The sequence below is a fragment of the Protopterus annectens genome, chromosome 3.part0 (assembly GCF_019279795.1).
Source record: "Protopterus annectens isolate FY-2018-M chromosome 3.part0, PAN1.0, whole genome shotgun sequence".
Classification (NCBI taxonomy): domain Eukaryota; kingdom Metazoa; phylum Chordata; order Ceratodontiformes; family Protopteridae; genus Protopterus; species Protopterus annectens.
This window is the reverse complement of record NC_056731.1, coordinates 259,457,085-259,470,210: the sequence shown is the minus strand read 5'-3', so window position 1 is coordinate 259,470,210 and position 13,126 is coordinate 259,457,085. Positions and strand designations below refer to the sequence as shown.

At 38.6% G+C, this 13,126-nt stretch overlaps 1 protein-coding gene across 1 annotated transcript in view; it reads right to left on the bottom strand.

Moving 5' to 3' along the window:
- The window catches only part of AGR3 (anterior gradient 3, protein disulphide isomerase family member), a 234,112-nt gene that overhangs the window by 105,446 nt on the left and 115,540 nt on the right, over nucleotides 1-13,126 (bottom strand). The window lies entirely within an intron of this gene.

Below are 13,126 nucleotides of genomic sequence, written 5' to 3'. Positions count from 1 at the left end.
TAGTCATTGATTGATCTGTTTCAATAATTAGTCATTTTTTCCTTAATTTTCCCAAAATGTTTCACAGACATTAGTGCATCTTTGAAACTACATTAAAAAGCTTTTGCATGCAAACAGACTAAGCTGTAGTTAAAAATATCACAAACTATAACTTATTTTCCTGTGACAGAGAAGGCTGTCTGATTCTGGTTACTTTAGACAGTCTGTAACATAAGCATATGAAATTAGCCCATGGAAATAGTCTGCCACCTACTTTTCAATGAGTTCCAAGGCAGGTATCCCCACTTCCTACCTAGGGGCCCTTCCATCTTATCTCAAATACTGCTTAATGCTGTCCTGCTGTCACACATCCTGACTAAAGAAACAGGTATCTAGAATCCACAATGAATATCATGAGAAATCTATCTTGTGTTTCTTATGCCTGAAAGCAGATTTACTTGCAATACCTGCAGAGTTCTATATTCTCATTTTATTTTTTATTTGTGTCTTTGTTAAATGGGGAGTTGAGCTGACATAACATTTACCTGTCATGTATGAAAAAGACAGTATTACAGTGGCAAGTGGAAACTACAGTGGAGCAAGTAACATACCACACCTAAGAGCTAAACATGCACATGCTCTGTAAGAGTTTAAGTGCATGAGACTTAACAGACAATAGGAAAGTCAGAGTAGAATGGAGATATCAAAGGAGGAAAATCAGCTTTCAGATTTATAGCGCACAACCTCAAGTGCCATCACAGGACATGTCACATTACTACTTGTCTCTAACTCAAATGATAAAAAACATCAATATAAAATATAACCTATTAAATGGACTTCGTATCCTTCAAGCATCAGCTGTGGAGTCTGGATTTTCTCCCTCTGTTCATGTGGGTTTTCTCTGGGAGCTCCGGTTTCCTCCAACATTCCAAACACATGCAGCAGCTGGATTGGGCACTCTTAATTGGCCATAGGTGTGACTGTATGTATGTGGAAAAGAATGACCCCAGCAGGAACACTGGCTGTGAGTGATGATCACTGTTGATGTGATACCTCAACTCCATCTACGAACTGGGAAAAGAAGGGAGGGTGATGTCGATGCTTATGCCAGGCATATTGTCTGTCTATTTTAAGATGGAGAGTTTGCAACATGCTCTTTGCCTAACACCTATCTTTCCTTAATGGGAAACATGGTAAAACATGGACCCTACCCTCAAAGAACTGCCTACCCTATACTGCACATGAACAACTTAATGAAAATAAGATGTTTCAACAGTGCAGATTGTGCTGGCCACTTGTTTGGAAGCTCCAAAAAATCCCCTTAAAAGCAAATACTGATCAACATACAGAAACAATGTTGTGTTATTGTAGGAGTGCTATGGGAAACACAGCAATGGATCCCAACTTAGATCTCTAGGATAATTAAAGAAAGCCAAGCAAGTATATAGTACATCATGACATACCATGCGCTGGTCATGTCATATGTGATATGCCATGTACTGGTCATGTCATACATGGCATACCATGTGGTGGTCATGTCATATCACATATCATTATTAGTCTGATAGGAATCCTCAGTAGATTGTTTTGTGACAATTAATTTGTCATTTTGCGAGGTACCAAAGTACCAAAACTGTGTGTGTGTGTGTGTGTGTGTGTGTGTGTGTGTGTGTGTGTGTGCGTGTGATATGTCCCCTTATGCCCTCTATGACACAGAGAATGGCATATATGCGTCAGACCACCACAAGATAGCAATGAGCTATAATATGAACAGTAGGCCTAGAAGATAGTAAATGAAGAAACAGCCTGTGGCACTATGTACTGAATTTATGATGTTAGCATACTAATACTGCACTATAAAAAGCACACAAACCCCCTATAAAAACATTTCTGTGTCACTGCTTTCAGTGCAAGAGCTCATTAGTCATTCGTTGTGAAGACGACAATGTATTTAGAATTGCAGTGAGCTGCTGTGCTGGTGAGAAAAAGTAAACGGTCACCAGCTGTGCCTGCAGAATGTGAGCATCTGCCATACGATCAGCTAATCAGATGCAAAAGCATGCAGACTGTTGCACCAGTGAACTCTGTAATACACTTCCATGTTAGTTCTGTCTGCTGACTGATCATAACTTGTGCACTGCATATCAGGATACTACCTCATTCTGCTGCTAACTGTATAGTACAACTCGGTTTGAGCAACATGTAGATTCTGTAATGTACTTGACATGGGCACACGTGAGTACAGAAAACAAGCTAATAAAAGTTGCACTTACAAAAAGGAGAGATGAAAATCTTGACATAGGAAATATTAGGGAATGTATCTCAACAATACAGTACAACACAGTGGTAGATACACAGAATGGTGTGCCCCCTTTCCACAAGTAGCAAAGGTACTCAGTCAATATAGTAACATATTTAACCTCGGCTCACTAACTGATTGACAGAGAGAATGTGCAGTGATGTGCATGTAGCAACATCATAAAGCGGGCAACTGACATACTCTAAAATTTACAATTTTTATTGTTCAGAATGTCCGAGTAGTATAGCAGTGTTAAATGCTGTAACATTATTCTGTTTGCATTGTGATACTTAATAGTGCTATGAACACTAATGCAATGGCCTCAGCTGTGGTGAGAAAGTCTATAATGAATGCAAACCAAATAGCACTAGCCATTTGTTCCACCATTGTTACAATGCCTTGGAAAAACACACAGCTGTATTGTGCAGAAAGTCTGTGGACAGTCACCAAGGCTCTGGATGAGGATAAATCTGTGTATGCTGCCTACCTAGACTTAGCCAAGGCTTTTGACACTATTCCACACTCGGGCATCATTGACAAACTCACCCAGCTAGGTATCAACATTTATATCATTAGATGGGTCAATAACTGTCTCACTGATAGAACCCATATAGTCAAAATAGGGGAATCCACCTCCAGCAACAGAACTGCAACCAGTGGTGTTCCACAGGGATCAGTCCTGGGACCTCTATTGTTTGGAATCTATTTCTCCGAGGTATGAGCTAAAACTAAAGGTCTGTGGCTGACAAAATTTGCTGGTAGTTGTCTTTGAATTTCCAAGCAATGTCAACATCCTACAAGAGGGTCTTACACAAACAAATGATTGGTGCCAAAGTCATGGCCTTAAACTTAAGGCAAAAAATGTATTATCACCCCTTTCAGTAAGAGCAGTGTTCCTGCTAAATACCACATCAATAACACTCTAGGTACGCACTCAGTGGTGAGAGACCTGAGCACACAGGTTAAGAGCAACCTTACATTAGATCACAATGTCCCCACAGTGGTAAGAAGGGCATTCTATATTGCTCATCTCATAAGTAAGGGCATTGCCTCCAGAAAAAATGATAACCTCCCTGCTCTCTTCCCTTATCAGGCCAATAATTGAGTACAATGCCACTTTGCTATGTACATTTCCAAGCGCCTGCAGCAAGTGGAGAGACCACAAAGGTTCCTCAGAAGGAAAATTCAATGTCTTCAGCATTTATCCTGTGTGGATCATCTGAAATCACTGTCACTTTTATATTATTTCATACAGACTACTCAGAGGCAAACTCTGCTCCACATATAAGGCACTCTTTGACCTTGCTTTATTGGAAATACTGCATATCCGCAAGTCAAATGGTATATGGGTTACTCACTCTAAAGATCTTAACCTAGTATTTGACATTAACAGAACCTGCTTGAGGGACAGATTTGTCTCCCAGAGGTTATTACACCATTGGAACAGACACCCACTTCATGTCAAACAGAGCACCTTATTGGCTCTCTTGAAATGCAATCTGGATGATTGGATGGGTAACTGTAAATTCACCCTGGGGGTTCCACCTGCATCCCTGTTGGACAGGGGCAATTGGTGCTGATCATGGAAATAAGGGTAGAACTTAATTAGGGTTGTAAGGATCCTATGGACATTAGCCTAGTAACCTCCTATGATCCTATGATCGTATGTGTTGTGTAACCTGTAAAAGCAGAAATGCATTCCATTCAGTACACATCTATGACAGTTCTACCCACAGCATGCCTCTTCTCATGAACCATGTGCTTTCTGAAAAAATGTATATATCTATATATGTATTATACTGCAAGTTTGTTGCCTGTGCATGTATTACCCTGGTCATAAAAAAGACAGAATGTAGGTCATCAAAAAATAACAGCACTCAGTACCTAGCCAGTATATGAGAGCCATTCTGCACCATGGTAGTGGTCTGGTGGGCCTACATCTGCATGAAAAAACCTTATCAGTAACAAATGCAGCAATTTGACAAATGAATACAACTACACAAACTGTATGCATGTGATGAAACTCTGCTGCATGCGGTGGAGCCATTTAATCAAATCAGTACAACTAAACAAACTGACTGCATGTGGGGCACAGATAAATATCAGTACCTGATTCATACATTAATAAATTGCAGGCAAGATAAATCCACTGGGAAATAAATTAAGTTTCACCAAAGTAGCTACAACACCATAGTTGTCTGGGGCAGAATTTAAAGAATCTTTGCAACATTTTGTGAGGAGGCCTTGGACCAAAATCAGCTACCTGTTTTTACAGACATTTATAGGTCAGCATTTGTATACATAATGTAGGTTAATGATCCCAGACATTAGGAAGGGGAAACATATCATCATTACAAACCAGAGGGGAAAATACTAATGCAATTTCTTCCAAAGCATATGTTGAGCTTCTAATCCTTAAATGACCTGAAAATTATTTGTAAAAAAATGTGTAAACAGATGCTATTTCAGGATCACAGTCTATGCTCTATATCAGGGGTGTCCAACCTTTTCGCATTGAGTCAACAGAAATGGTCTTGGGGCCACATGTAAAATATATCAATGTTTCACTGTCGCGGGTGACCAAATTCGACCCCCTGGCTGTATTGTAGGTGAATTTGAACAATTAAATGTAATAAATGCATAATATTTGCCCTAAAATTCAAATTCTTATTCTAATTTGTAAAATAACAGTTAACTCTAGCATCTTAGTTTATTTGTAAAAAAAAAAAAAAAAAAAATTAACAGGTACAATTTGTACAATTTGTATGAGATCATACTTCTGATTTTGCTGGTTTCTTATCTTAATGTCCATATGTCATCCAAAGCGCTCATGTATTCTTCTGTTTCAAGTTCCATTGCAGTAGGTATGTCGCCACATTTCTAGCTTTGGAATCTGTCCCTGAAATTATTCAAGACGTGACTACATCTGGCAAAATTTGTTGCTTTTGCACTGGTGTCTGCTGAGGCTGGTCTGAAGATGAAATAAGGTTCAGCAGTGGTGTTCTCAAACTGAGCATCCCTTTGGAAAGGCATATTTCTAGCTTTGGACTCTGTCCCTGAAATTATTCAAGACATGACTACATCTGGCACTGGCAAGATTTGTTGCTTTTGCACTGCTGTCTGGTGAGGCTGGTCTGAAGATGAAAGGAGGTTCATCAGTGGTATTCTCAAACTGAGCACCCATTTGGAAAGGCACATTTCTAGCTTTGGAATCTGTCCCTGAAACTATTCAAGACATGACTACATCTGGCACTGGCAAGATTTGTTGCTTTTGCACTGCTGTCTACTGAGGCTGGTCTGACGATGAAAGAAGGTGCATCAGTGGTGATGCACAGCTTGCAGCAATGATGAGACCATTACTTCTTAAAAAAGGAACAATTGGTATTTTTACATTTGTTCCACTGACTAACAAATGGTAGAACACGTTCAACTTTGGTTCACCCACTTACTACGGAGCCACAAAGAACATGATAATATGCGACAACACACTCCAATTTCACAAGGTTATCTCACACCTGCTTTTTTGCCGTTGCCTCTCCAATATGGTTGAGTGCACATTTCTACTGATGACTTGTACAGATCCACTCAGTGAGGCATAGCATCATCAGATGACACCTTTTTGCACTTCTTCCTTAGGTTACTATACGTCTCCAACTTGAGTTGTTTCCCAGTGTTTGCTGAAATTTTGAAAGGGGCTTCCAGTGTTTGTTTCTTTTCACAAATTTCAATAAATAACTGACTTTATTAGTAGTGGCAATGTTTATTCAAGAAACCTGTTCACGAGGGTGCAGCCAAGCACAGACCATTGCAGAATTCAAACATATTGGTCATAGTTCTTGTTATACTTTCTTAAAGTGTCCATATCAGGAGGTTCAGGTTGTCAAGTCAAGATTTTGTGTAGTAAACAAACATTATGAGCATAACCTTTTTAATGTGGTCACTGAGCCTGTCTTTTTGATACCAGTGCGTCTATATCGGTTTTTATAGAGGTAGTGGCGATGCAAAGAATATTTTCAAGATGGTCATCTGAAATTTTCGTTCTGATTTTATTTTTTGTATATTTCATCCGAGAAAAAAATTGCTTGTAAATGTACATACTCCCCAACAGAGATGTCATGAACAGGGCATGTTTGTGAAGTGACGGATATTTTTCTTTAGGAAGGTACAACTTATAAAAGTCCAATAAAGACACTTGCAGTGGTTTGTTGAGTATGTTGGAGGCCATCAAATAAAAATGACTGAATCAAATGTTAAGCCAGATATGTAGCTGATAAGAAAAGGAATAATCTATCAAGCAAAAAACTTTCTGCTCCCTCAAAGTTCACAAAGCAGAGCATAACTACTTCCTTCACCCAAAGCTCATAGGGCGATTCTAATAAAATAATCAGATGTGCTGTGCAGTTACAATGGCCTGTGTTTCCAGCCTGGTACGAGTTGCAAGATGCTGAAAATCTAGCCAAACAAACAACTTAACTACAAGCATGAACCAAAATAATTTTAATTTAAAAGTTTACAAAACTATGCAGCAAATCAAGCACTGCAAAACATCCAGGACTGGTTTATTAAAAGTCTTCTGTAGATACAGACATTTTATTCCGCTCATGCATTCGCTTTTTCATGTGCTTTGAAAAATACATATACAGTTGCATTTCACACAGTACAGTCCGGAACATCTCACTAGTAAACTTCAGTAATCCCTCCCTTTTAAGTAATACCCATTTTACACTTCCATAAACAATTTAAAAAAAAAAAAAAAAAAGGTCAGACACATCCAGCAAGACACAAAATATGCAGAGCTGTTGTTGGGGTGCTGCAACAATAATGAAAGCTGGTGCGACCAAATAAACACAGTACTTTATTTTTATATAGTGTGACAGCTGCACTAAAGAATACAAAAGATAATAACATTTTTAGTCAAGAAACTAGACAAACAGAGTTCTACACTTTATGAGTAAAGCATCAAAGGAAAAAAACAAAAACAAACAAGTTTCAGACCATCTTGCAGCCTTGCAGGGAGGACACATACTTAGGCAGACAGTCACATTCTGAAACCTGTTCCTTTTATTTCTTATTTTTATGGCTTTTGGTGTTTGACAAGTATTTTTTGTCACTGGAGTGTATTAAAAAAGCGAGTGCAATCAGGAGACGCACGGATCCAAGAATTGGCTGCATCCAGCAAGAACAGCTTGGACTTTCCACAATCTTGTGGTTGCAAATTTGGGAAACTACGCAAGGGCTGAGGCATCTGTACTTTAATAATAACTGTAATATTAACACAAGAATCAGCAGCACCATCACAGACTTTGGTGGTAGCATGGAGGGGATGGACTAGAAATCATCCGGCGGCCAAGGACCAAGATGCCAAATAGTAGGGGTCCCAGAACAGATCCACGTAGAACACCATTAGTGACAGGTCTGCTGTCGGAGGTGGTGGTGGTGCATCTTTTGACCATATGGGTCCTATTGGTGAGCCAGTTGGCCACTCATCTGACGAGACAGGGATTTACGTCAAGTTGAGTTAGCTTTTTGATGATGCTTGATTGTGGCATTGTGTCAAAGACCTTGGCCAAGTCAAGGTAAAGCTGTATGTACTGAATTTCCCTCATCCAGGGCCTTGGTGACAATCTCAAAGAAGTCAACCAGGTTCAACAGGTAAGATCTGTCCCTTATGAATCTGAAATGGGTGGGGTCAAGTGCTTGGAGATTGCCTATGTCCTTGTTATAAAAATACGCTCCGTGGCTTTACAGATCAGACGTCAAGCAAATGGGGCAATAGTTTCCTGGGTCAGTAATGAAATTAACAAAGCAACCTCAGGCCTAAAGAATAGGCGACCAATTTGATTTTTTTCATACTGAGCTTAGAAAGACATGAAGTTAATTTAGATACTTTGCCAGAGTTACAGAGCAAGCTGTGAAGTTAATATAAAGCCCTAAAGATGAGGGAGTTAATGAAAAATGTTACAGACACAAAGGGTGAAAAGCATCATTCATGACTTCCCAAGACACCACATCTTCTTTGTTCACTGCAATAGGCAGGCACTGAATTGGCACAAAAAAGGTCCAACTACAACAAAAGGCCCACTTTCATTTCTAATGCAGGGCACAGATCAGTTTGACAGCATAACATTTATTCATAAATTGTAGTTAATGAAATTATTATATCCTCATTCTCTGCAACAGAAATTACTCTGATTGTTGAGATATCCAGTAAAATTGCCGGGACATAAAAAATGTTAAATTATATGAGCTACGAGTTGTACCATCAGACCAGTACTTAGCAGTTGATATGAACATGATTGTAACACAGCTAAATGTTATCACAGATCATGAGTTAGAAACCTAGTCAAACCTTAAGACAGGAAAATGGAACTTTTTAAACTCAATAACTTAAGACATCTGACGGCTATCCCATTGTCTTTCCTTTAGCTTTATGGAAGATATTGTGGATTTCATGAGTACAGAGATTTAAGCATTTTATGCCCCACCTTAGCCTGCTTGGTGCTGTAAAGTTTGGTTTACAATAGGTGCAGCATGGTGGCATCTCTGATTTACGTAAATGGCATGACCCCTCATGCAGCCTTGCTCTCTAAGGAGCTGGCACTACCGATAGTCTCCATTTGAGATACATTAAAGGGGTTTGCACCACAGGACACAGACACCCCTACATGATATAAGAATTCAAAAACCTCACTGCTCTTTCCTTAGCCTTCAACCTGGCTGACTATCAGACACCTGACTCAGACCTAGAGCATCAACCTCACAAGCATACATCCTACCCCTGTGCCTGTGGTCCATCCAGAATAAAACAAAGCTGCAGCAGTCAATAGTTATTTGCAGTTCTCATCTAGGTCTCCATATTCTTCATCATTTTTGCCTTTTATATCATGCAGCCTGCCATAGCCACAGTAAAAATTATTCACTTTATTTATTACACTGTTGACTTGGTGGTCATGTTTGGCTCATCATAAGCAAAATTTAAGATTTGATGTCCAGGTAATAAAGTAATGTGTCAACAATAATGTGATGATACATCCACGCAACTCACATTAAAAACAACCATGTATGTATTATGTCACAGAGTAGTCATTAATCTGTGTTACAAGAAATTCCTTGACAAGAAACAATAAAGTGGCAGTATATGCACCATAAGGCAGCTATAAATTCAGGCATGTAATAGTAAATTCAGCAATAATAAAGGTCATTATGATACACAGTAATATAATTCCTAAGCTGGTAATGCTGAATAGACATACAGTAACACATTGAAATCATTCACATTACTAAGACAGTGACAGATGTTTGCAGGTTGAGAGTATGTAGAATAGTATATTTGGTCAACAGAAGAGACCACAAATGTCAGGAATAAAGACTCAAACATACCAACATGACTGAACCAAGAGATTAGTTTGCTCAAAAGTTAAGACTTTAGAGCCGTGGTCTAATATGCTACCCATTCATTATCCTTGTGGTATTCAGACTTTGCTAGGTAATTGCCTTAGCCACTTGTTAAGCTGTTAGTCTCATCAGACATGAGTGCACATTTTTAGTTGTAATGAGAGCACTGACTATTCACTAACTTACTAGGTTACATGGTTCTCACAGGTAAATACAAAGATTCAAACCCAAGACTATTGGATAAAGCTTATTTGTAACCTACATCTTTAACTCTCAGTGCTAAAATGCCAGGCAGTTGATCTTAGTCACCTTTAAAACGGGGATAAAATGTTGTTAATCTTTTTGAGGCCCTCTTTCTTATTTAGCTTCTCTGACTCTCTTGTGAAGTTTAGAGTTGGGATATTTTGTTTAATTCATTTCTTAACTGGACAGACCCACTGGACAAAGATGCCCATTTTCAGGATCAACCCAGATACACTGTCTTGGAAGTGGCTTTTTCAAAATTATCCTGTGTAGATAAACAGAGGTGGAAAAAAAAAATCAAACCTCTGTACACATAGCTACAAAAAGCTCATTACTAGATCTTAGCCATAATCTGTTGAACTAACTGCCAGAATTGCCTCTAACATTGCATCATGGTTTGCCTGATAATGAAACACCATTTCTGGGATTCTATCTACTTTTTTGTGTCTCTTCCCTGCCTTAAAATCAGCAACAAAGGAAGTTATTATTTCTTACAGGTCACTGAGCAGAGAAAATGCTAGCTATATGACTGCAATTTTATTTTCCAATGAAAAAGTAAATCCAGCATATTAATTTGAAACTACATCTTTCATACTTTGTCATGTGGTATGCTTTTAACTTGACCTTAATTTTGGTACTAGCTGTACTTTGTAATCTAAATTCTAATCTAAGGGAAAGCTCAATGACAATATGTCTTGATGAATAGCATGCTGACAATTGTACTACATGCTGACAATTATACTACACGACTCTCTTCCTTTCTCCAGCACAACTCTATCTATACTAGCTTACCTGTTAATGCAGTCAGGAGATGCTGTACTGTACACGTTTTAAATGAGAAATCCCTCTTTGTCAACTCTTCTTTGGGGCGATTGTCAAATCCTCCTCCTCCAGCTCTTTTTTGCAGCAAGTACACAAATTCCTATATCGGCACAAAAAACTAATGGAAGGGTGCTTTTGGCGCATGTGCACACCAGCTAAAGGACATGGGCACGAAAAAAAATGGAAAAAAAGTAAAGTTTGAACTTAAGGATCATGGGCCGCATGGAAGAGCTCAGAGGGCCGCATGCAGCCTGTGTGCCGCGAGTTGGACACTACTGCTCTATATTGATACAATCTCTGGAAGTGCTATCAGAATTCTAGTTTGTGACTTTCCATACATTTATTTATTTATTGACATTTGTTGACCGGGAAAGTCCACTGGGTCAGTGGAGGCCCGGGGAGAAAAGCTCCACAGTTTACAGTCAAATATAGACAGTAGACAAAAACATTTTAAATAGCAAAAATAAGCAAAGTTAAAAGATTATAAAAGTAAAATATATAGACAATATAAATCTTATTAGTAAATATCAGAACTTATATGAACTTTGATAAGAGTTGGTATTATAGTACAAAATCTTGAGTTGTTTCTTTATGGTATTGCATGACAAACATGGCATTTCTTGCTGAAACAGTTTTAGTGGTAATAGAGCTGAGATGCTGTCTGGGTAGAAAGTTATTTTGAAATATAAAACTGGGTTAGAATTAAGTAGTGCTGGTGTTATGGTGGTTTGTCTGATTTGCATTGGCATTTGAGGTTGTCAAGGAAGTAAGTTTTTAATACTACTTTATATGTCTGTATAGTCAATTTTGGTAATATGGGAGGGTAAGGAGTTCCATATTTTTGCAATGCTATGGTAGAACAAGCATTGTCCAGCTCTTTTATTGGGCTTGGTTACAATTAGTAGTAATTTGTTGGAGGATCTTAGGGTATGTGAAGGAATATAAGTTTGTAGTATTGTTGAGAGGGCTGGGCAGGTGTTTGGTTTATAAATTAGTTTATGGGCTAGCATTAGTTGAGTATAGCAAAGATAGTCTGGGAAATCCAATCAGTTCAGTTCAGAGATTGCTTGGCAGCGGTGTGAGCGGTAAGGCTTTCCTGAGGCGAATTTAGCTATTTTATAGTAACAAGACTGAAGTTTGTTGCTGAGGGATGAGTGAAGGTTAAGTAAAGATGGCACTGCCATAAAGTAAGGCAGGGATGAGTAAGGTGCTTGCCAGTTTTGTTTTGGTGGCTTTGTCCATGTAAAGTTTACTACAGTAAAGCTTGCCAAATTTAAAGTGTGTTTTCTTAATTGTGTTGAAAACGTGTGTTTCAAAGGCGAGTTTGCCGTCAATTGTAATACCTAATAGTTTGGCAGATTTCACTATTTCTATTTCAGTTCTGTCTTTACAGAAAATTTTGAAGTCTATATCTGGTGGTTTTAAAGAGAATAATAGAAGTTTTGTTTTTTTGGCATTTAGTAGCAGTTGTAAGTTGTTTAGCCATGATTCAATCTCTGTAAAAGCATTTTGGGTAAGTGTGAGGAGGTCAGAGAAATTATTTGAATTAGAGATTATAGTTGAATCGTTGGTGTATTAGATAATTGTACCTAGTTGTGAGACTTTGTGGAGGTCATTAATAAAGACGTTGAATTGTAATGGTCCCAGAATGGAACCCTGTGGGATTCCTATATGGTTTGAGAGATTATCAGATTGGATGTTATGTCACTTTACAGATTGTTGTCTATTGTTTAGGTATGATGTAAACCAGTTGAGGAATGTGGGGGTGCAGCCAAGTTTTGTTAACTGGATCAGTATACTTGTGTCGAAAGCTAGCATCTCAGAGGAGGCACCACACAGAAGCATTCCACCTGTGCCTTTGTGAGCTGCACATTAACTACTCAGCAGTCAAAGAGACATGGTACTAAATTTGAAGAGTAGAATGGTCAGGAATCACTTAAAAACAAATTCAGTGACAAAGCACAATTCATGCTCATCTCTTACATACATGCATGCCTGTATATACACACACACACACACACACACACACACACACACACACACACACACACACACACACACACACACACACACACACACAGCAACAATTTTACAAGTATATCCGCAACCAAAATCTGTTGTATACAGGAAAAGAGTATTACTATTTAGGGTAGATGCCACTCACCATCCATGTTGCTGTACACACTCTAAATGAACAAGTATACCTGGCAAAACACCAGTCTGGCTGAACAATCAAGAAAACCACCAGCAAATAGCAAAAAACACAGTTTAATATCGCTTTTGTCTCAAAAGTCTTTTGAGATGAACGCAATATTAAACTGTGTTTCACCATTTGCTGGTGGTTTCCCTCATTATTCGGCCAGACTGGTGGTTTGGTTTTTATTAGTT